Source organism: Entelurus aequoreus, linkage group LG05, assembly GCF_033978785.1.
Source record: "Entelurus aequoreus isolate RoL-2023_Sb linkage group LG05, RoL_Eaeq_v1.1, whole genome shotgun sequence".
In the NCBI taxonomy this organism is placed as follows: domain Eukaryota; kingdom Metazoa; phylum Chordata; class Actinopteri; order Syngnathiformes; family Syngnathidae; genus Entelurus; species Entelurus aequoreus.
This window is the reverse complement of record NC_084735.1, coordinates 27,636,359-27,660,454: the sequence shown is the minus strand read 5'-3', so window position 1 is coordinate 27,660,454 and position 24,096 is coordinate 27,636,359. Positions and strand designations below refer to the sequence as shown.

General features: G+C 38.1%; 1 protein-coding gene and 1 long non-coding RNA gene across 3 annotated transcripts in view; one reads left to right on the top strand and one right to left on the bottom strand.

The window, feature by feature from the left end:
* The window catches only part of cgnb (cingulin b), a 108,516-nt gene that overhangs the window by 77,942 nt on the left and 6,478 nt on the right, over window positions 1-24,096 (bottom strand). The gene's annotated exons all lie outside the window — the stretch shown is intronic.
* On the top strand, window positions 21,738-23,944 carry LOC133649678 (uncharacterized). Its single transcript, XR_009826115.1, has 3 exons — window positions 21,738-22,371; window positions 22,611-22,696; window positions 22,835-23,944. It is a non-coding gene; the product is annotated as an uncharacterized LOC133649678 (long non-coding RNA).

Genomic DNA, 24,096 nt, shown 5'->3' with positions numbered 1-24,096 from the left:
TGGGACAATAAAAAAGGAGGATTACCTCCAAATTCTTCAGGACAACCTAAAATCATCAGCCCGCAGGTTGGGTCTTGGGCGCAGTTGGGTGTTCCAACAGGACAATGACCCCAAACACACGTCAAAAGTGGTAAAGGAATGGCTAAATCAGGCTACAATTAAGGTTTTAGAATGGCCTTCCCACAGTCCTGACTTAAACGTGTGGACAATGCTGAAGAAACAAGTCCATGTCAGAAAACCAACAATTTTAGCTGAACTGCACCAATTTTGTCAAGAGGAGTGGTCAAAAATTCAACCAGAAGCTTGCCAGAAGCTAGTGAATGGCGACCAAAAGCGCCTTATTGCAGTGAAACTTGCCAAGGGACATGTAACCAAATATTAACATTGCTGTATGTATACTTTTGACCCAGCAGATTTGGTCACATTTTCAGTAGAACCATAATAAATTCATAAAAGAACCAAACTTCACAAATGTTTTTTGTGACCAACAAAAAATAAGAGTTGTAGAAATTATTGGTAACTCAAGACAGCCATGATATTATGTCCTTCACAAGTGTATGTAAACTTTTGACCACGACTGTGATATAGATAGATAGATAGACACACATATGTATATACATATAAACATATATATATATATATATATACACATTCACATATATACACATATATACACATATACATATATATATATACACACACATATATATATATATATATGTATATATACACATATATATATATATGTATATATACACACATACATACATACATACATTATGTATATATATATATATATACATACATACATACATACATACATACATACATACATACATACATACATATACATAGATACATATAAACATATACATGTATACACATACATTCTATATATAAATATTTATATATGTAGCGGCAAGTTACTTTTGCCGTGTAGCTTGCTACAATTCACTGGGAATAGCTTCACATTTAATTGAGAGTAACTTGTAGCTGAGCTTACTACATTTTCCAAGTTGCTTGCCCATGAAATGCAATAATAAAATAACACATTTGTCACTTTTGTTTAAAAACATTTGTTCTTTTGGCATTTTAACTCACATAAAAACTGTTCCCTCCTCTACCATGATTAACAAAAACAGTTAGCCCCAATCGTCGATCACCTTCCACGAACAAAGAAGTGGCTTACTAACAAACTTGTGTACAACACAACCAAAATTTGTCGAAATCTTAATTTTTTAATCCAACTTTTTTTATTGTCATTTTCAAATACAGAAAAAAGTGCAAGTCGAAACAGTACAATTTTAAAGTCAGAAAATTCTTCACACCCTTTCCCTTAAAACCCAAATCCCCCACCCACCCTCCCACCCCACTCAGGTCACACTAACAAGGGACATCTGGCACAATCATATAACAAGTAAGACGGCAAAGACAGACACATTCTCCCACACACACACACACACACACACACACACACACACACACACACACACACACACACACACACACACACACACACACACACACACACACACACACACACACACACACACACACACACACACACACACACATACGAGGCCAGAGACAGACAAACAGGCTGAAAGGAGAGAAAGGGAAAAAATTAAATTAAATTAAATTAAATTAAATTAAAATAAAATAATAATAATAAATAAATAGGAGATTATTCCTCATCTGCATAAATCAAGAGAGTTGACATACAGCAAAAAAGGACTCCATGAGCTTTCAAACGCTTGAGCCTTTTAGCGAAAACCTAAGTTTTTCCAATTTTAGATTGTAGAGAACCTCTCTAATCCAACGGCCGTGTGATGGGGGGCGAGCCAGCTTCCAATTAAACAAGATCAATCGCCTGTTTAGCAAGGTCGTAAAAGCAACAGCGCGTTTTAGTGATACCGGGCACATGTTATCGGGGCATACGCCAAAAATGGCTGATGATGGGTTGGGGGGAAAGTTTTGACCGTATGCTTTTCCGATTGTGTCAAAAATGTCCTCCCAAAAGGAACATAGTTTAGAGCAGGACCAGAACATATGGACATGATCGGCCGGAGATTGTTTGCATCTATTGCAGGTATTGCTAACAGTGGGGTAGATTTTGGATAGTTTTGAGTTAGTATAATGAATTTTATGGATTACTTTGCATTGGATGAGACTATGACGGGCACATATTGAGGAGGAGTGAACCAGTTTCAGGGCAGAGTCCCAGTGTTGATCGGATATGTTGGTATTAAGATCGCTCTCCCACGAGGCTCTTATCACTGATAGAGAGTTTGGAGCAACTGAACTTAAAGAGGTATATAACACAGAGATACATTTTTTATGATTAGGGCTCAAAGATAACAATGTATCTATAAGAGTTTCCGGAGGACGATTCGGAAAGTGTGGGAACTGTTTCTTTACGAAGTCCCTCGCCTGAAAAAAACGAAAAAGGTGGGAGTTCGGCAAATCCTATTTGGAAGAGAGTTCAGTGAAGGATGAGAACACTCCGTCTGCATAGAGGTCTTTCACAGTGGTGATACCATGATCGTGCCAAGTCATGAATGCGGGGTCAGTACGGGAAGGTATAAATAATCGGTTTTTAAGTAGCGGGGTCAATATAGATGGGCCCTGAAAACCCAAGTGTTTACGTAGCTGGTTCCATATTTTAATGGAGATCGATACAATGGTGTTTGCGCCTTCAAGTTTAAATGGGAAAGGGAGTGATGAGCATAAGCAAGAATGTAATGAGGACTGTGGGATCGCCGTTTCAAGGGATACCCAGGCTGGGAGGGTCTGAGAGCCTCCATCCATCCAGTATAGGAGTTTCTGTACGTTAGCCGCCCAATAGTATTGTCTAAAATTGGGGAGTGCAAGCCCTCCTTCAGATTTGGGAGATTGTAGGACCGACTTGCGGATTCGGGCCGATCCGGCCCCCCATAGAAATTTGGATATTGATTTGTCTAATTTATCGAAAAATGATTTAGTAATAAATATGGGGATATGTTGAAAAAGGTAAAGGAATTTAGGCAGAGTGATCATCTTCATCAGATTGATCCGACCAGCGAGAGATAATGGTAAAACAGACCAGCGGGCAAAGTTCTTCTCCATCTTTTCAATTAGAGGTAAAAAATTTGCCCGGAGCATATCAGACATAGCCGGAGTAATAAGGATTCCCAAGGAATGAATCCCGTCATGTGCCCATTTGAATGCCGCTAAAGATCGTGGTAACTGTTTAGCTAAGGAATTAATCGGAAACAGCTCACTTTTTTGGTAGTTAAGTTTGTAACCCGAGTGTGTGCCAAACCGCTCCAGAATGTCAAATATTACCGGGAGTGAGCTAGCAGGGTCCGAGATGTACAAGAGCAGGTCTTCCGCATAAAGCGAGACTTTGTGCAACGTGTCCGACCGGGTGATACCTTTAAAGCCTGCCTCCGCGCGTAGCCAAAGAGCAAGGGGTTCTATCGCAATAGCAAACAGTAATGGAGACAACGGGCAACCTTGTCTAGTGCCTCTTTTAAGAAAAATTGGGGCGGATAGTGTATTATTTGTACGTACCGAAGCTACTGGGGACGAGTACAAAAGTTTAACCCAGAGAATGAAATCCTCATTAAAACCAAACCGACCCATCACTTAAAATAGATATTCCCATTCAACCCTGTCAAAGGCTTTCTCCGCATCGAGGGATACTACCACCTCCAGGGTTGAGGGGTTTGGCGAATGGATAATGTTTAAGAGGCGCTGAGTGTTGTGTGAGGATTGCCGGCCTAGCATAAAACCTGTTTGATCCAACGAGATGATGGAAGGCATCACCCTTTGGAGCCGGAGAGCGAGAACCTTGGATATAATTTTTAGATCTACATTTAAGAGCGAAATTGTTCTATAGCTGCTGCAAAGCAGGGGGTCTTTCTCTTTTTTTAGGATGAGAGAAATGGTGGCCCTCGATAAGGTTTCTGGGAGGCGATGCTGCAGAAAAGCTTCATTATACATGTCTCTTAGAGCCGGAGCAAGAACACTGGAGAAAGTTTTGTAATATTCTGTACTAAAGCCATCCGGGCCGGGTGATTTATTGCTCTGTAATGATTTGATGGCTTCTGTAATCTCAATGACACTAATGGGCGGGCCCAGGCCCCTCGCAGCCCCACATTCTATCTGGGGGAATGTTTTATCGCTAAACAGTTCATCTGAGGAAGGGGGGCAGTCTGAGGTATATAATGTTGTATAAAATGCAGCAAATGTTTCATTAATCTTAGCTGGATCTGTGTTAGAGCGAATAGACGTGATTAGTCTCGAAGATGCTTCCTTCCTGACCCGGTGGGCTAAGAGCCTGCCAGCTTTTTCCCCAGATTCAAAAAATCGTTGTCTGGATTTGAGCAGTTGTAATTTCGCTCTATTGACAGACATAAGGTCAAAGTCAGTTTGTAGGCGAAGGCGTTCTTTATATAGTGTCGGGTCTGGGTTTGAAGCGTATTTATCGTCAAGACGAAATCTTAATTTTTTGAGTCACTTAACAACTGTTGCCCCCTGCCTCAATTAAAAACCAGTAAGCCTCTGTCATCTTATATCATCCTCAACAAACCCTGGAAGTAGTCCGATCACAAACGGACAAACAAAATAACAAGTTTATCACGTATGTTAGAGGAATCTTAATTTTTGGAGTCATAACTGTTCTCTCTGTCCCATATTTAAAAAAACAGTATGCCCTGTTGTCTTATCAGACACCATGAACCAAGAAGTAGCTTGCTAACAAATGCATGTATAAAATACCCCAAATGCATCACTTTTGAGAAATGTTTGTTTTACTTTTTGAGTCACATAAGAATTGTTCCCGCATGAAAAGTACACTCATGTTGTTTTATTACAGACTCCGCAATTTAAGAAGTACTAATTAAATAACATGAATTAACATGAATTTATCACTTTTTTTTTTTGGAGAAATATATGTATATTGTTGGTCTTTTAAGTCATATAAGAACTGTTCAACAACACCCAGAAACACCGTCGGCTTCGCTGGGCCTGAGCTCATCTAAGATGGACGGATACAAAGTGGAAAAGTGTTCTGTGGTCTGACGAGTCCACATTTCAAATTGTTTTTGGAAAGTGTGGATGTCGAGTCCTCCGGACCAAAGAGGAAAAGAACCATCCGGATTGTTATAGGCGCAAAGTTGAAAAGCCAGCATCTGTGATGGTATGGGGGTGTATTAGTGCCCAAGACATGGGTAACTTACACATCTGTGAAGGCGCCATTAATGCTGAAAGGTACATACAGGTTTTGGAGTAACATATGTTGCCATCCAAGCAACGTTACCATGGACGCCCCTGCTTATTTCAGCAAGACAATGCCAAGCCACGTGTTACATCAACGTGGCTTCAAAGTAAAAGAGTGCGGGTACTAGACTGGCCTGCCTGTAGTCCAGACCTGTCTCCCATTGAAAATGTGTGGCACATTATGAAGCCTAAAATACCACAACGGAGACCCCCGGACTGTTGAACAACTTAAGCTGTACATCAAGCAAGAATGGGAAAGAATTCCACCTGAGAAGCTTAAAAAATGTGTCTCCTCAGTTCAGTGTTGTTAAAAGGAAAGGCCATGTAACACAGTGGTGAACATGCCCTTTCCCAACTACTTTGGCACGTGTTGCAGCCATGAAATGCTAAGTTAATTATTATTTGCAAAAAAAAATAAAGTTTATGAGTTTGACCATCAAATATCTTGTCTTTGTAGTGCATTCAATTGAATATGGGTTGAAAAGGATTTGCAAATCATTGTATTCCGTTTATATTTACATCCAACACAATTTCCCAACTCATATGGAAACGGGGTTTGTACATCAGGGGTGTCACTCATTCTAGCTCAGGTTCCGCATGGAGGAAAATCTGTGCACACACAGGTCGGACTATTAAAATCACGGAATTAAAACTAAAAAATAAAGGCAACTTCAGATTGTTTTCTTTGTCTTACTTTGGCCAAAAATAGAACAAACACATTCTGAAAATGTTACAATAAAAATATAGAAATAAATACCGCCAGCGGTAAAGTTTAGATCCATGAAGGAAAGAAGAAAGTGAATGAATGTTTATAACTGAACACATTTACATATGCATAAAAATGTGTTTTCTTTTGTATTATTTTTTTTAATGAAGTAACGTTTATGACAAGGGGCGGCATAGTTCGGTTGGTAGAGTGGCCGTGCCAGCAACTTGAAGGTTCCAGGTTCGATCCCCGCTTTCGCCATCCTAGTCACTGCCGTTGTGTCCTTGGGCAAGACACTTTACCCACCTGCTCCCAGTGCCACCCACACTGGTTTAAATGTAACTTATATATTGGGTTTCACTATGTAAAGCGCTTTGATCACTAGAGAAAAGCGCTATGTAAATATAAATTCACTTCACCACCTTTTTCCAAAACACGATGAATGTGAGATATAACAGGATAATGCATACATTTATCATTTGTTTTCAAAACAGTTACAAAAAAGTGGGATCCCATTTTTATGACTTGATGGGGTCCCTGGGACTGGGAATTCCTAGCGCCAACACTGATGGAGTATTGGTGCGTGCAAAACAGCAGCAGGCGGCTGTGGCCTGCGGGCCGGTTCTAATACTAATCAAATATCATCCCGTGGGCCATGGATAATTAATTCTTGACGTTGACACATATGATCTACATCAGGGGTCACCAACCTTTTTGAAACCAAGAGCTACTTCTTGGGTACTGATTAATGCGAAGGGCTACCAGTTTGATACACACTTAAATAAAATTGCCAGAAATAGCCAATTTGCTCAATTTACCTTTACTTCTATGTTATTATTAATAATTCATGATATTTACACTTAATTGAACGGTTTAAAAGAGGAGAAAACACGAAAAAAATGACAATAAAATTTTGAAACATAGTTTATCTTCAATTTCAACTCTTTAAAATTCTAAATTCAACCGAAAAAAAGAAGAGAAAAACTAGCTAATTCGAATCTTTTTGAAAAAATGAAAAAAATAATTTATGGAACATCATTAGTAATTTTTCCTGACTAAGATTAATTTTAGAATTTTGATGACATGTTTTAAATAGGTTAAAATACAATCTGAACTTTGTTAGAATATATAACAAATTGGACCAAGCTATATTTCTAACAAAGACAAATCATTATTTCTTCTAGATTTTCCAGAACAAAAATTTTAAAAGAAAATCAAAAGACTTTGAAATAAGATTTAAATTTGATTCTACAGATTTTCTAGATTTGCCAGAATAATTTTTTTGAATTTTAATCATAATAAGTTTGAAGAAATATTTCACAAATATTCTTCGTCGAAAAAACAGAAGCTAAAATGAAGAATTCAATTAAAATGTATTTATTATTCTTTACAATAAAAAAATACATTTACTTGAACATTGATTTAAATTGTCAGGAAAGAAGAGGAAGGAATTTAAAAGGTAAAAAGGTATATGTGTTTAAAAATCCTGAAATCCTTTTTAAGGTTGTATTTTTTCTCTAAAATTGTCTTTCTGGAAGTTATAAAAGGCAAAGTAAAAAAAATAATGAATTTATTTAAACAAGTGAAGACCAAGTCTTTCAATTATTTTCTTGGATTTTCAAATTCTATTTGAGTTTTGTCTCTCTTAGAATTAAAAATGTCGGGCAAAGCGAGACCAGCTTGCTAGTAAATAAATACAATTTAAAAAATAAAGGCAGCTCACTGGTAAGTGCTGCTATTTGAGCTATTTTTAGAACAGGCCGGCGGGCTACTCATCTGGTCCTTACGGGCTACCTGGTGCCCGCGGGCACCGCGTTGCTGACCCCTGATCTACATCAACAACTTCATTTGCTAGAGTGGCTGAACAGGACAGATTAAAAAATAAAACATTTAATTGATTTGGGATTTTTTTTTTAACCGATTAAGAATGGTTACAAATAAGAATCACAATTTTTGACACCCCACAAAAATACTGATGAAATAACACAAATTCTCATAGTCTGCTTTTGTGTAACTGTCACCAACTACGCCTTCACTTTTTTTTGCTGCCCTATTGTTCAAATTCCTTGTGTGCTCATCGGAGAAACACACACTTGACACCAAAACAACGTTGATACGTTTTGTCTTTTCATGCTCCGGGTAATGTTTAGAGAAGCAGGACTTTGTGTTCACTGTCTGAGACTTACAGCAGCTCACATCAGCATGACTTGGTAGAGCATATGTCTCACTAATGGCATCAATGTGACTGCTGTTGAGATCATTATCGTGCACCTTTTACTGCTGCCATGTTTTTGGTGTGCTAGCATGACCTTGTAAGATGAAAGCACGTTTCGTTAATGAAAGTGGAAGAAGAGTAAACTCCACCTGATGAAACAAGAGGTGAATACTCGTCCTTTTGTTCAACTTCACTGGACCAATAAAGAAAAGGGAGCCTGTCTCTCTCTCTCTCTCTCTCTCCCTGCTAGAGTGTCCATGTTGTTGTCACACTTCAGAGAAGTCACTCAGGCGGACTGTGTTGACTTTAAGAGCGGCGCAGCAGCAGCAAATATTCCCATGCTTGCTGTGCTGCCAACAGTGGAACCTCAGCGCTTATTAAGTTGGAATTCGGGCAAATATATATATACAAAAAAAGGAAGTTGTCACAAAAACTGTCGACGTGCTTGAGGCTTATGTTTATGAAGCTTGGAGTTATGAGCCGGAAATGGTATCCAGAGGCAGGAAACCAAACATTTTTGTCATGGCTGCTCAATAAAACAGTTATACAGAAGAAGGAGAAATTATGGGATGTATGGTGCAAACTTTCATCACGTTATTTGTCTTTAAAAAGGTCATATTGTATTTTTTTAAACACATTTTAAAGACTTCTTTGTGGTCTACAATAGAGGTTCTTAAAGGCCTACTTAAACCCACTACTACCGACCACGCAGTCTGATAGTTTATATATCAATGATGAAATCTTAACATTGCAACACATGCCAATACGGCCGGGTTAACTTATAAAGTGCAATTTTAAATTTCCCACCACACTTCCGGTTGAAAACGTCTAGATCAGGGGTCACCAACGCGGTGCCCGCGGGCACCAGGTAGCCCGTAAGGACCAGTTGAGTAGCCCGCTGGCCTGTTCTAAAAATAGCTCAAATAGCAGCACTTACCAGTGAGCTGCCTCTATTTATTCAATTGTATTTATTTACTAGCAAGCTGGTCTCGCTCTGCCCGACATTTTTAATTCTAAGAGAGACAAGACTCAAATAGAATTTGAAAATCCAAGAAAATATTTTAAAGACTTGGTCTTCACTTGTTTAAATAAATTCATACATTTTTTTACTTTGTTTCTTATAACTTTCAGAAAGACAATTTTAGAGAAAAAATACAACCCTAAAAATGATTTTAGGATTTTTAAACACATATACCTTTTTACCTTTTAAATTCCTTCCTCTTCTTTCCTGACAATTTAAATCAATGTAAAAAATGTTTTTTTTATTGTAAAGAATAATAAATAAATTTTAATTTAATTCTTCATTTTAGCTTCTGTTTTTTCGACGAAGAATATTTGTGAAATATTTCTTCAAACTTATTATGATCAAAATTCAAAAAAATGATTCTGGCAAATCTAGAAAATCTGTAGAATCAAATTTAAATCTTATTTCAAAGTCTTGAATTTCTTTTAAAATTTTTGCTCCAGAAAATCTAGAAGAAATAATGATTTGTCTTTGTTAGAAATATAGCTTGGTCCAATTTGTTATATATTCTAACAAAGTGCAGATTGGATTTTAACCTATTTAAAACATGTCATCAAAATTCTAAAATTAATCTAAATCTGGAAAAATTACTAATGATGTTCCATAAATTATTTTTTTAATTTTTTCGAAAAGATTCGAATTAGCTAGTTTTTCTCTTCTTTTTTCGGTTGAATTTTGAATTTTAAAGAGTCGAAATTGAAGATAAACTATGTTTCAAAATGTACTTGTCATTTTTTTCGTGTTTTCTCCTCTTTTAAACCGTTCAATTAAGTGTAAATGTCATTAATTATTAATAATAACATAGAGTTAAAGGTAAATTGAGCAAATTGGCTATTTCTGGCAATTTATTTAAGTGTGTATCAAACTGGTAGCCCTTCGCATTAATCAGTACCCAAGAAGTAGCTCTTGGTTTCAAAAAGGTTGGTGACCCCTGGTCTAGATATTATGACGTATGCGCGTGATGTCAACGGTTGATACGGAAGTATTCGGACCCATTGAATCCAATACAAAAAAGCTCTGTTTTCATCCCAAAATTCCACAGTATTCTGGACACTATAGACAGCGATTTAAAATTTGACAAACAAGTCAATGGCGTTTTAAAACCGTGTTTTTATCATCTTCGTCTTTTAGCAAAGGTAAAACCATTTTTATCTTTTAACCTTTTTGAACAAGTCGTGCATGCTTTTATTTCAAGTCGCCTGGACTACTGCAATGCACTTTATGCTGGCATTAGCCAAAAAGCTCTCTCCCGGTTGCGGTTAGTCCAGAACGCGGCAGCACAACTTTTAACAGAGGCCAGGAAACGTGAGCATATAACCCCAATTCTTCGGAGTTTGCACTGGCTCCCTGTTCATTTTAGAATTGATTTTAAATCCTTGCTGTTTGTTTTTAAAGCTTTACATGGACTGGCACCTCAGTATATCTCGGACCTCATCCAAATTTACACTCCTGCGCGCGCTCTGAGGTCCGAGAGCCAGCTCCAGCTCGTGGTGCCCAGGATGAGACTTAAAACCAGGGGAGACAGGGCCTTCTCTGTGGTCGGCCCTAAACTCTGGAACACTCTGCCCCTCCATGTTCAAACTGCTTCCACAGTGGAGTGTTTTAAGTCTCGTCTTAAGGCCCACTTTTATTCTTTGGCTTTTAACACTACGTGAGTTGTGTTGTCTTCTGTCCTCTGTTGTCCTGTGTGGTTAGGGTTAGGGTTATACATTTTGATGTCTATTTTACTGTTTTAATTGGTTTTACCCTTTAAAATAGTTTTTAATCATATTTATTTTTTATATTGTCTCTGTATTGGTTTTCTATTCATTTATTCTTTGTTTTTATTCAGTCATTGGTGTAGCATAATATTGTTTTTAATACTGTTTTTAATATCGTTTTTAATATTGTTTTTAACATGGCTGTGCAGCACTTTGGAAACGTTCTTGTTGTGTAAATGTGCTATATAAATAAAGTGGATTGGATTGGATTGGACATCTGTGTTGGTGAATCTTTTGCAATTTGTTTAATGAACAATGGAGACTGCAAAGAAGAAAGCTGTAGGTGGGATCGGTGTATTAGCGGCGGACTACATCAACACAACCAGGAGGACTTTGAGGATAGCAGACGCGCTATCCGGACGACCTCACCTTGACTTCCTCCGTCTCCGGGCCGCCAACCGCAACGGTGATCGGGTGAAGTCCTTCGCTGGAACGCAGGTGAGCATGGGTCGTGATGAGCAGATGAGAGCTGGCGTAGGTGCAGAGCTAATGTTTTTATCATAGCTCTGTCGAGGTTCCGTAGCTAAGTTAGCTTCAATGGCGTCGTTAGCAACAGCATTGCTAAGCTTCGCCAAGCTGGAAAGCATTAACCGTGTATTTACATGTCCAGAGTTTGGTAGTATTGTTGATCTTCTGTCTATCCTTCCAGTCAGGGACTTATTTGTTTTGTTTCTATATGCAGTAAAGCCCGATGCTATCACGTTAGCTCAGTAGCTAAAGAGCTTCACCGATGTATTGTCGTGGAGATAAAAGTCACTGTGAATGTCCATTTCGCGTTCTCGACTCTCATTTTCAAGAGGATATAGTATCCGAGATGGTTTAAAATACAAATCCGTGATCCACAATAGAAAAAGGAGAGAGTGTGGAATCCAATGAACCCTTGTACCTAAGTTACGGTCAGAGCGAAAAAAGATATGTTCTGCACTGCACGCTAGTCCTTCACTTTCACGTTCCTCATCCACGAATCTTTCATCCTCGCTCAAATTAATGGGGTAATCGTTCTTTCTCGGTCCGAATCTCTCTCCCTGCTGGTGTAAACAATAGGAAAATGTGAGCAGTCCTTCCTCCGGTGTCGTCACGCTACTTCCGGTAGGGGCAAGGCTTTTTTTTTTTATCAGAGACCAAAAGTTGCGAACTTTATCGTTGTTGTTCTATACTAAATCCTTTCAGCAAAAATATGGCAATATCGCGAAATGATCAAGTATGACACATAGAATGGATCTGCTATCCCCGTTTAAATAAAAAAAAATCATTTCAGTAGGCCTTTAACCTTTTTGAGCTGCCCGGGTACCACTCAAATATTAACACTGAATCATTAACCTCACTCTTGATTTGAATCATATTCAATAATTACATCTAACCTACTTACAGTTTACAACCTTGTCAAATGGTATGAAACGGTGTGTTATTCACAAAGATCATTGTTTATTTAACTCTGTGTTTACCAACAAGACATCATGGCGGAGCAGAAGCCGAGTTTCTTAGCATGGAGATATTCTCACTACTTTTCTTTTGCCGAGCACAAAGAAAAGAACATTTTAGTTAAATGTCAGTTGTGTCTTGGATCAAAGATCCTATCTACTGCCCAAAACACAATTCAAATCTGCTGAAACAGCTACAAAAGCAACATGCTCCGACGAAGCTAGTAAAGAGAGACTCAGACTCAGATGCCACTTCAGCTCCACTTAAGTATTTTAACGGAGGGACTGCTAGCCAGGACAACATTGATAGAACCATTGCAGCGTATGTGCTAGAAGACATGCAGGCTATTTCTACAGTGGAGTCACCCAATTTCAGGAAGCTAATTAGCATGATACCGGTGTCAAACAGCAAATGGCACGGAAAACATGTTCCAAGTACCTGGACAGTGAGGACATAAAAATGGAAAGCGAGCTAAAGAAAACACTCCAATCTCTGCCTCTGCTCATCATTCAGCACTGGAGGTACACTTTCAGTCAATTCTCTTATATACTCTTTCATTCTAGACTTCTAGAGTGTTTGATTATCACATCACTCTAAATGTATAGACTATAAAGTTCACAAACATAAAGAGGGATCTTAGTGGGCCAGGCCAATCTTTCCTTATCTATAAACTAAAACTGGGGAAATGCGTAGAGTGTTCTGGGCTACAGTACAGTGTTGATCTCCTAAAGACATGATTTTATTTCACAATTCCTTGAGAGAAAAAAATGCCTGGTTAGGCTTTGTGTATGTCATGTGTGCCTTCCTTAGGTGAAACTAGGTTTAAAGCTATGTTGTTATTATGCTGTTTGTTACTTATGTATGTTATATTGCAGCTATTTAAAATAATTGTTTTCAATTTGTTCTGGCCTGAAATAAACTGGCCCTTTGAAACATATCTTTGTGTGTTGTATGTAGACCACATTGCTTAGCAGAGTTCAGTGATGCAAATGCATGTCAAGTTGATCAACAGATTGTATTATTCTCCAGTGCAATAACAGTACTGAAATGAAGGCTAAAAGGGCATTAATGGGAGCCTTAATAAAAAAAGAAGAAAAAAAGAAGTAACTAACTAGTTACTTTTCACAGTAACGCATTACTTTTTGGTGTAAGTAACTGAGTTAGTAACTGAGTTACTTTTGAAATAAAGTAACTAGTAACTGTAACTAGTTACTGGTTTTCAGTAACTAACCCAACACTGCGTACATGTGACTTTTGCAACACTTCTGCCGCCTAAGATTTGAGCGCGAGCATCCAGATTCGTGAGCGTGCAATACAACTTGTGTGCGCGCGTGTAATACAATCTGCGAGTGCGTATCTGAGGTGTGCCTACATTTAAGAAGACACCACGTAATTCAAACCAATCAGAAACAACCAACAGCTGAGGTTTGCGAAAAAGAGACGCCAAGACCCGCTTTACCTTGTTTCTGATTGGTGTCTTCCACGGTCGGTTAAATGTAGGCACAGTGGAATGATGGCGTGTCTGGGTCTGCGCTCAAATCATACACGGCAGAAGTGTCGCAAAAGTCACGTGTAAGTAGACAGCCTATTGAGGGCTCTTTCTGATTAGGGACACACAGACAACTTAAAACACATGTACGCAGATTTGAATACACACACTCGGGTTGATACACAGACACACAAATGAGTACACACATGCACGCGTCTTGGATTACACGCGCACAAATTGAGATAAACGTTTGCAAATAATTTTGCTGCAATAATAAAAACCCCAAAACCAGGGAAGTTGGCACGTTGTGTAAATTGTAAATAAAAACAGAATACAATGATTTGCAAATCATTTTCAGCCTATATTCAATTGAATAGACTGCAAAGACAAGATAGTTAACGTTCGAACTGGAAAACTTTGTTATTTTGTTTCAAAAAAGCTGGCACAAGTGGCAAAAAAGACTGAGAACGTTGAGGAATGCTCATCAAACACTCATTTGGAACATCCCACAGGTGAACGGACTAATTGGGAACAGGTGGGTGCCATGATTGGGTATAAAAGCAGCTCCCATTAAATGCTCAGTCATTCACAAACAAGGATGAGGCGAGGGTCACCAATTTGTGAACAAATGCGTGAGCAAATTGTCGAACAGTTTAAGAACAACATTTCTCAACGAGCTATCGCAAGGAATTTAGGGATTTCACCATCTACGGTCCGTAATATCATCAAAAGGTTCAGAGACTCTGGAGAAATCACTGCATGTAAACAATGATATTTCGGACCTTCGATCCCTCAGGCGGTACTGCATCAAAAAACAACATCAGTGTGTAAAGGATATCCCCACATGGAAGACTTCAGAAAACCACTGTCAGCAACTATAGTTTGTCGCTACATCTGTAAGTGCTAGTTAAAACTCTACTATGCAAAGCGAAAGCCGTTTATCAACAACACCCAGAAACGCTGCCGGCTCCGCTGGGCCCGAGCTCAACAAGAAGATAGAGAAAAAGAAGGAGCGTATTGACTACAGCGTTGGACTGCAATGTGCAAAGCACTTTGGCTAAATGCATACCATATATGGAGCTATCCAGAAATCTTCACAGGACATAGCAAATTCCAAACGGCTCGTTTGGAGGACGTAAGAAGGAAGGCAAGAATACTATATAAATATGTCCGGTTTGATTTAAAATTTTCTGGACTTATGCAGATTCTAAATACACAAAAACAGCTGCCAATAGGTAAGAACATGTGGTTATGCATTACAGGGCCCTTATAAAGCGACGCCGGAGTCGCTGTTTTATTGTTTGTACATTTGACTTCTATTGACATTTTCGCACAACCGTCTCAGGAATGCCTTCTGTGGTCGTCAAGCGGATATTGGACCACGAAAATATGCCAATAAAGTTGCACAAAAATGATCATACCTGACGCACCAGACGCAAAAAACGTTTTCTCCATTTTTATTTTCTAGTGCCATCGCCATAGGGCATTAATAACCTCCATAGAAGCGGAAAAGGAACTTCTATGCAACTTAGAATGCAACTAAGACGTAAGTAGATATCAACATAATAATAAATGGACTGTATCGCGATATATATTGCAGCATCCTGCAATAACGATATAAACCACAATGTTATTTGGTATATAAATGACAATAGAACCATTTCAAAACAGCTCAAACAAACAAACATACAAAAAATCAAACAAAGGCGCCTAATTTGGCTGTTGAATATGCAGTTACATATTGCATAATTTCCAGAAACATTATGCACTGACTTTTTAATGTTTTTTTAAAACTATTTTTAAGAAGTCAAATTGTGTGTTTTACACCACAGCAAATTAATTTTCACCTTTTAAGAGCAGGGATGTCCAAAGTGTGGCCCGGGGGTCATTTGTGGCCTGCCGCTCGAGTTTTATTGGTCCGTAACATGTTGTCGGAAAAAAAAACAACAGTAAAAACGTATTAAAAAAAGAGCAAAAAGACGTGAGGTAATGAGAAAAAGCTGAAAATGTAAGACAAAATTGGAAAGTTTAAATATGTGGTGGCCATTTGATATTTTTCTATTTAGTAAAAATAAATGGTAGACACAGACATGAATTATATATATCAAAACTTAGTGTCTGCATTGTGTTAGAAGTAACACAATTATATTATTATTGGACTCAAAATGTCAGCTTTTACATACTACATTATGTCTTTTGGCTGTTTTTTCCCTACACTTTTACTGTTGCTTTTTACCGACAAAACTTCAGCTTTGGTCCGCACTTTGGACACCCCTGTAAAAAATAATGTTAGAACACTTTGACCCCGTAACAAATTGACAATGCTGACGCCAAGTTTTGTCTTTAAAGATATATAAAATCTGTCTGTACGTAAAATGTCTGTTTTCAGCACCTTTTTTTATGACAGAGTAAAAAAATATCAAAATGCCCCCCAAATACTTTGACTTTTCTTTATGTGGGCCCCTGGTTTAGAGGATTGATCTATCTATCTTTGCTGATACAGTCAATTGAGGTGGCTCTAGTTTGACACTGGAACGGATTAATCCAATGTTCATCGTTTTCCTACGGGAAACGAGTCCATAGCGTTTACACAGGAGAGACCCTGACGGGAATTAAAAAGTAACCGGCTCTAACTGGCTAGTTAAAGTGCAACATGCATGGCACCTTCAGCGAGGGAATCAAAGTCAGCCTTTGTCTCGCTCCCGCTCTTTAAAAAAAAAAAGAAAAAAAAATTCCAAGGATTCCGGACGTTCTCTTTGATTGCGGCGTGGCTCATGGTTTGCATTTAGATATAACATGGAAAGATTAAGAGGATGTATACAAGGGAATTAGGATTATTCACTATTGCCAGGATGTCAAGTCATATGCAGCACACGGTGAAATATGCTGCTTGTTTGGGGTCAGGCGTTTTGTAGTCCTAAACAAGATTTTATAGGTGGCTAAAGTGACATTATCTACACAACAAACACACAAATTAATAAATCACCAATTGATTGGAGTGGTTAAGCCCGGTTTTCTCACAATTTTTTTTTTTTAACAGTCATTTGGGGTTCGTTACAAATGTTAAGATAAAATACATAACAATAGTTCAATAATAAGGTTGCTTAATCAAATGAATCAAAACTTCAAAAATTATTTGTTCCACCTGGATAGCAACAAAGCTAGCATCAAACCTTTTCACTCTACACAGACGTCATGAAATCATCAACGTAATTTTAGGGATGTGTGATACGACTGATTTTCTTTCCGATCTGATAACAAGTAAAATTCTGGCTGTTATCAGCGATACCGATCCGATACAGACATTTTATGCAAATACACCTAACGTGTCCGCTAAAATTTTAAATGTGTATTTTCAGATAACATATCTGGAGACAAGCAGTAGAAAATGGATGAATGGATATCTAAAAAAAATAAACACTAAAAATATAAGAAAAGAAAAAAAAAAAAAAGAGTAAAAAATTGGAATGTAATGAGAAAAAGTTGAACATTTTATACTACTGATAATAATATACTTAAGTCACTTACAACACAAAGTTTTGTCATATATATATATATATATATATATATATATATATATATATATATATATATATATATATATATATATATATATATATATATATATATATATATTAGGGTTGCACATCTCTCTCTGATAAACGATTCGATATGCATCTAGATACACAGGTTACGATTCGATTAAAAAACGATATCCTTTTATTACAGACCGATTCGATTCGATTCGATTCCGAACGATACGATTCGATTTGACGGTTAATATTCAAGACTCCAAATCCCCAAGCATTGTGGCTTTATGGCACTGGCAAAAAAAAAAAACAGAACAACAAAATCACATGTCAATGTATTTATCTTTAGATTTGGACCAAAAAAATTCTGGCTGAATTGTAGGATGGGAACTCCAGAGGTAAAAGTAGCAGAGAATAGTAACAACAAAGTGCAATATTTCAGCCTGAGCATAGTTTTGAACACTAGAGGTAGGTAACAAAGATTCAATATTTCAACCTGAGCATATAGTGTTTTGAACACTAGAGGTAGGTAACAATGAACACTAGAGGTAGGTAACAAAGATTCAATATTTCAACCTGAGCATATAGTGTTTTGAACACTAGAGGTAGGTAACAATGAACACTAGAGGTAGGTAACAAAGATTCAATATTTCAACCTGAGCATATAGTGTTTTGAACACTAGAGGTAGGTAACAATGAACACTAGAGGTAGGTAACAAAGATTCAATATTTCAACCTGAGCATATAGTGTTCTGAACACTAGAGGTAGGTAACAATGAACACTAGAGGTAGGTAACAAAGATTCAATATTTCAACCTGAGCATATAGTGTTTTGAACACTAGAGGTAGGTAACAATGAACACTAGAGGTAGGTAACAAAGATTCAATATTTCAACCTGAGCATATAGTGTTTTGAACACTAGAGGTAGGTAACAATGAACACTAGAGGTAGGTAACAAAGATTCAATATTTCAACCTGAGCATATAGTGTTTTGAACACTAGAGGTAGGTAACAATGAACACTAGAGGTAGGTAACAAAGATTCAATATTTCAACCTGAGCATATAGTGTTCTGAACACTAGAGGTAGGTAACAATGAACACTAGAGGTAGGTAACAAAGATTCAATATTTCAACCTGAGCATATAGTGTTTTGAACACTAGAGGTAGGTAACAATGAACACTAGAGGTAGGTAACAAAGATTCAATATTTCAACCTGAGCATATAGTGTTTTGAACACTAGAGGTAGGTAACAATGAACACTAGAGGTAGGTAACAAAGATTCAATATTTCAACCTGAGCATATAGTGTTTTGAACACTAGAGGTAGGTAACAATGAACACTAGAGGTAGGTAACAAAGATTCAATATTTCAACCTGAGCATATAGTGTTTTGAACACTAGAGGTAGGTAACAATGAACACTAGAGGTAGGTAACAAAGATTCAATATTTCAACCTGAGCATATAGTGTTTTGAACACTAGAGGTAGGTAACAATGAACACTAGAGGTAGGTAACAAAGGTGCAATGTAAACAAGTTACACACCTAGTACACTTCTCAAAATGTGGCAACAATGAGCACAGTGACAAGTGCTTTGTGTAAAAGAATATAGAAAAGAAATACATATGTAAAAAGAAAAATCAAACTACTGTGTGAGAGGTACCGTTTCCCAGGTCAAAGAGCAGTAGTTCACTACAATATGCCTGTGCATTTTCATCATCACTGTCCTCTGTTTTTTTGGAGGGCAGATTTTTTTTTAAGGAAAATCAACTGATCCACATGCTCATGTTTGAGCAGACTACGTTTTGTGGAAACAATGTCTCCCGCAGTACTGAACACACGTTCAGATTCCGTGTGTTTCACTTGATGTACTTTTTGATGCCGAAAGAGGCGATTTCAGCCACTTGAATGACGACGAAATCATTAAAGGCTCACAATTTGTAATCCATCCACAAGTAAAGAAAACTTTGATTATTTCACTTTATGTACTTTTTTATGCCGAAAGAGGCGATTTAAAAGAGGCGATTTCAGCCACTTCGGTCATTACAGCAGAGTTTAGATATACTTTTCGAGACGAGTGACGTCAGCGCGCTCCCGCGTCAGGGGGTGCATTTTACGGCAGGGGTGAGTTTCCCGGCACAACACCGGGATGCAGCATCTTTTAGCCAGAGATGACAGCAGTGGCAAGTCCTGCTGCTCTTTCCACCACTGTAGTGGGGTTTTTTGAACATCTTTCTCGGTCCATTATCACCTTCGGTCAGACTGACGCTTTCGTTCTCCTCCACATTCATTTTCCGTGTTGTCTCTTGTTTATCACTCGTGCTAATACCAGCTAGGCGGCTACCGCGTTGGCGAGTAGCTTCAGCTCTCGCGTTGTTTTAGAGACGCTGACGCATATTGTAATCTAGCCAACCCATGCAAAGTCTCGCGATAACCGATCCATGACTCTATAACCGATTCAGGAAGGAATTCATGGATTATTCGCATTGATTGAGGAGTCTGCTACCGATGCAATCTAATCGCTCACTTGTTGAACCGAATACTCGGTCGCATCGGTTTATCGTTCACAACCCTAATAAATATATATATCAGTTTTTAGCATTTTTTTTATAGAACAATATCAAAATACTTGACTTTTCAGTAAGCAGCCCTAGGGGGAAAACGTTTAGACACCCCAATCTAAAATGTTAGAACCTCTGAAAATAAAAATAGAACATATTCAAAATATAAACAAAATTTAGTTAGTTTGTTAATTAAAAAAATAAACACACATAGTAAACACTGATAAATTAGTACCTGAACATTAATATTTTCATACAGGCAGAATTTTTGACACACGAGGTTATACAATTACACAATCGTAGTATTAATTATTTTTTTTTCTTAAATGGGGAAAAACAGTAAAAATGCATAAAAAAGAGCAAAAAAATCTATATGTAAGGAAAAAAAAGGTGGCGACATGTCCAGGGTGTACCCCGCCTTCCGCCCGAATGCAGCTGAGATAGGCTCCAGCACCCCCCGCGACCGCAAAAGGGACAAGCGGTAGAAAATGGATGGATAGATTAAATATTCTAACTAATAATCGATAACAATAAACTTAGTCACAAATAACACAGAGCTGACAATATCTGTTTTGAGCATTATTTTTTTAATTTATAAAAAAATATTTATACGGCTCCACACATACTTTGACTATCAAAGGTATTTTAATTTGAGAATCGATATTAGGGCATAATGATCGGGTATTAGTCATAATCTATCTGCGGCAGCATTAGAGAAAGTTATGTAAGTTTTATGTACATTTCACTTTTGCATCTCATTGCCCATAACCGTGGTGCGTTCAAGGACCCTTGATTAAAGTTAGGAACTTTAAACTAAAAAAATTGTTTTTTAAAGACAAGGGGAGGCTTAACCATAGGAAATGCAATAGTAATGACATTACCATATAATATTGGTGTATTATTATGATCCGTACAACCCACTGATGATAATTGTATGTAAATCAGCAAATCTCTACTTTACACTCTGAATTAGAGGGTACCTTACATTTATAATAGTGAATAATGACATGTTCTATGACTAGTTAAATTCATTTTGTGGCCACTTTACTTGGATACATTAAAGATACTACAATACAGTGTAGGTCAATCACTATAAGCTGAACTATCCAAACAAAACACTTACATCATAGCGTTGTGTTGTAGCTTAAAAAGCACATTTGTGTAGTGTTTAAACAAATCCCCTTGGGATTTTTTAAATTGTCTTATTATTCTTTACTAATATTGATCTTACACTGCCAACTAAACCCTTCAGAATACTAAAAACTTTACCATATCTTGAAAAAAAATTTGTACACATGATGACAGGACCTCCCCGTGGTAGCTGAATTTTTGCTAAACAGGGACGCTATTTATTTTATGAAAATTATATGCAATCAAAGTCTTTGTAACCCCCCCCCCATAAAAACTTCCAATGCTCTTAAAACACGTCATATGCTCTAAAACAACGTCATTTTAACACGAACACTTCAATGGGTAATCAAATCTCAATGTACTTTGAAACCTGTGATGCACTGCGACCACAGTAAGATGCACGGGTTGTCAGCCATTTTGGTTTTCAGATCAGTTTTTTTTTTTTTTTTAGTCTGTAGTAGGGATGTAATGATAAACGGTAATCATGATAACCGCGATAAAACTCCCAACAGTTAGTATTACCGTTTTGAATGAAAAGGATAAAAAAAACGTGCTAGATAACTGCACTTTGATAAACTCACGGACTGACTGGCGCCAACTTGCTAGCTTAAAGATTACTGTAACGTATTACTTTCGGGTCTTCCTATGTCTAGCATTAAAAGATTACAGTTGGTACAAAATGCGGCTGCTAGACTTTTGACAAGAACAAGAAAGTTTGATCATATTACGCCTATACTGGCTCACCTGCACTGGCTTCCTGTGCACTTAAGATGTGACTTTAAGGTTTTACTACTTACGTATAAAATACTAGACGTCTAGCTCCAGCCTATCTTGCCGATTGTATTGTACCATATGTCCCGGCCAGAGCTGGCCCAAGGCATAAGCGTACTAAGCGCTTGCTTAGGGCCCCGCGGCCACCAGGGGGCCCCCAAAATAAATTAAGAAAAAATTCTTATTTTTTATTTTTTGCATGTACGAGTCTGACTGTTGATTTCTAAATGATCAAAGATATATTATTGTACAAAAACACAATTTTAGGTCAACAGAGTGCTGCTGCTGATCTAGGCCTAGTGATTCTTCCTGCCTCTCTTTAAATGTAAAACTGCCTCTGCTGCACCTGTGACGTTTGCCGCCTGCCGTGCAATGCCAGTGCGCACTGGGCATCAAAAGCGCAGATAGAGGAAAAACAATGTCACAAAAAAGGACATATCCTTCAGGTGCAGAAAAAAGGAAGAAGAAAGTGGAAGAGGAGAAAAAATGCCATGATAAAGGTATGTTTGCATGACATGGTAATAAAAAGTTTTACAAAAGGGATTTGTAGCTGTAATTAGCTTTAGCTAGGTGACGTTAGCTAGCTAGCGCGGTGCTAGCAATATGTTTTTAGCATCATGTTACTAGTAGTGAGATATGTTGTTTGCACAAATTGTTTGCAGCAGAGCACGGTAATTTATGTGAGTAAAATAAACAATATTTTTTACATCAACTCATAAGTTATGTGAAACTTCCCCAGGAGCGTTGTTAAAATACTTTGGAGGCACAGAATCAGCCCAGAGCCAGTCCACATCCTCAGGCTCAACTGTGAGTCATCACTCACAGGTGAGGAAAAGACTTGTCACCATACAGTATACATTTAATTTCTTAGTATAAACATTACACCTGAAGGGAAATTAATATAGTCAAAGTATCTCATTAATATGTGTGCCTATATGTATGTATGTATGTATTTCATCTTAGGTCCATCTCCATCCTCTACAGTGCTCTCTCACACACCTCCATCCTCTGTGCCCACTGTCCCCTCCATGTCTGAAACCACAGCTGATTTATCTAGTAAGTTAACTGCAAAACTTATTTAACTTGAATTTAACTGAATTTAACCTCAGTAGACTGCGCTCTTTTTGTACAAAGTAAACTTTAAATATGAACAATTAACTAAAAATATAAACTAGTAATTAAAGACTAATATGTACAAGACTGATGAGACAAGATGACACTTTTACTGTAAATACAAAGCTTTATCACTTGGACTGTTCAACCCCAGGCCACTCTTGTAGCTGAATGTTTTCTACATTTTAAGATTAGGAACCATATGTGGCACTCTGGACATCATTCGTTCATTCATTGGTATTATTTATGTTCTTAACTGGGCCACCCCCATATCTTTATAAATGACATGTCATTTGTAAAGACATGCCAGGCTGACAATAGAATAATGTAAACAACACTGCCAGAGCCGCAATGAGTTTATAGTAGGTGTGTGAATGATCAACAATCAATATTATTTGCAGAAATAGAGGGCCCCAAAATCAAATTTTGCTTAGGGCCCCATGGAGGCTTGGGCCGGCACTGGTCCCGGCAAGAAATCTGCGTTCAAAGAACTCCGGCTTATTAGTGATTCCCAGAGCCCAAAAAAAGTCTGCGGGCTACAGAGCATTTCTATTCGGGCTTCAGTACTATGGAATGCCCTCCCGGTAACAGTTAGAGATGCTACCTCAGTAGAAGCATTTAAGTCCCATCTTAAAACTCATTTGTATACTCTAGCCTTTAAATAGACCCCCTTTTTAGACCAGTTGATCTGCCGTTTCTTTTCTTTTCTCCTCTGCCCCCCTCTCTCTTGTGGAGGGGGAGAGATACACAGGTCCGGTGGCCATGGATGAAGTGCTGGCTGTCCAGAGTCGGGACCCGGAGTGGACCGCTCGCATGTGCATCGGTTGGGGACATCTCTGCGCTGCTGACCCGTCTCCGCTCGGGACGGTTTCCTGCTGGCCCCACTATGGACTGGACTCTCACTATTATGTTAGATCCACTATGGACTGGACTTTCACAATATTATGTCAGACCCACTCGACATCCATTGCGTTCGGTCTCCCCTAGGGGGGGGGGGGGGGGGGGGTTACCCACATATGCGGTCCTCTCCAAGGTTTCTCATAGTCATTCACATCGACGTCCCACTGGGGTGAGTTTTCCTTGCCCTTATGTGGGCTCTGTACCGAGGATGT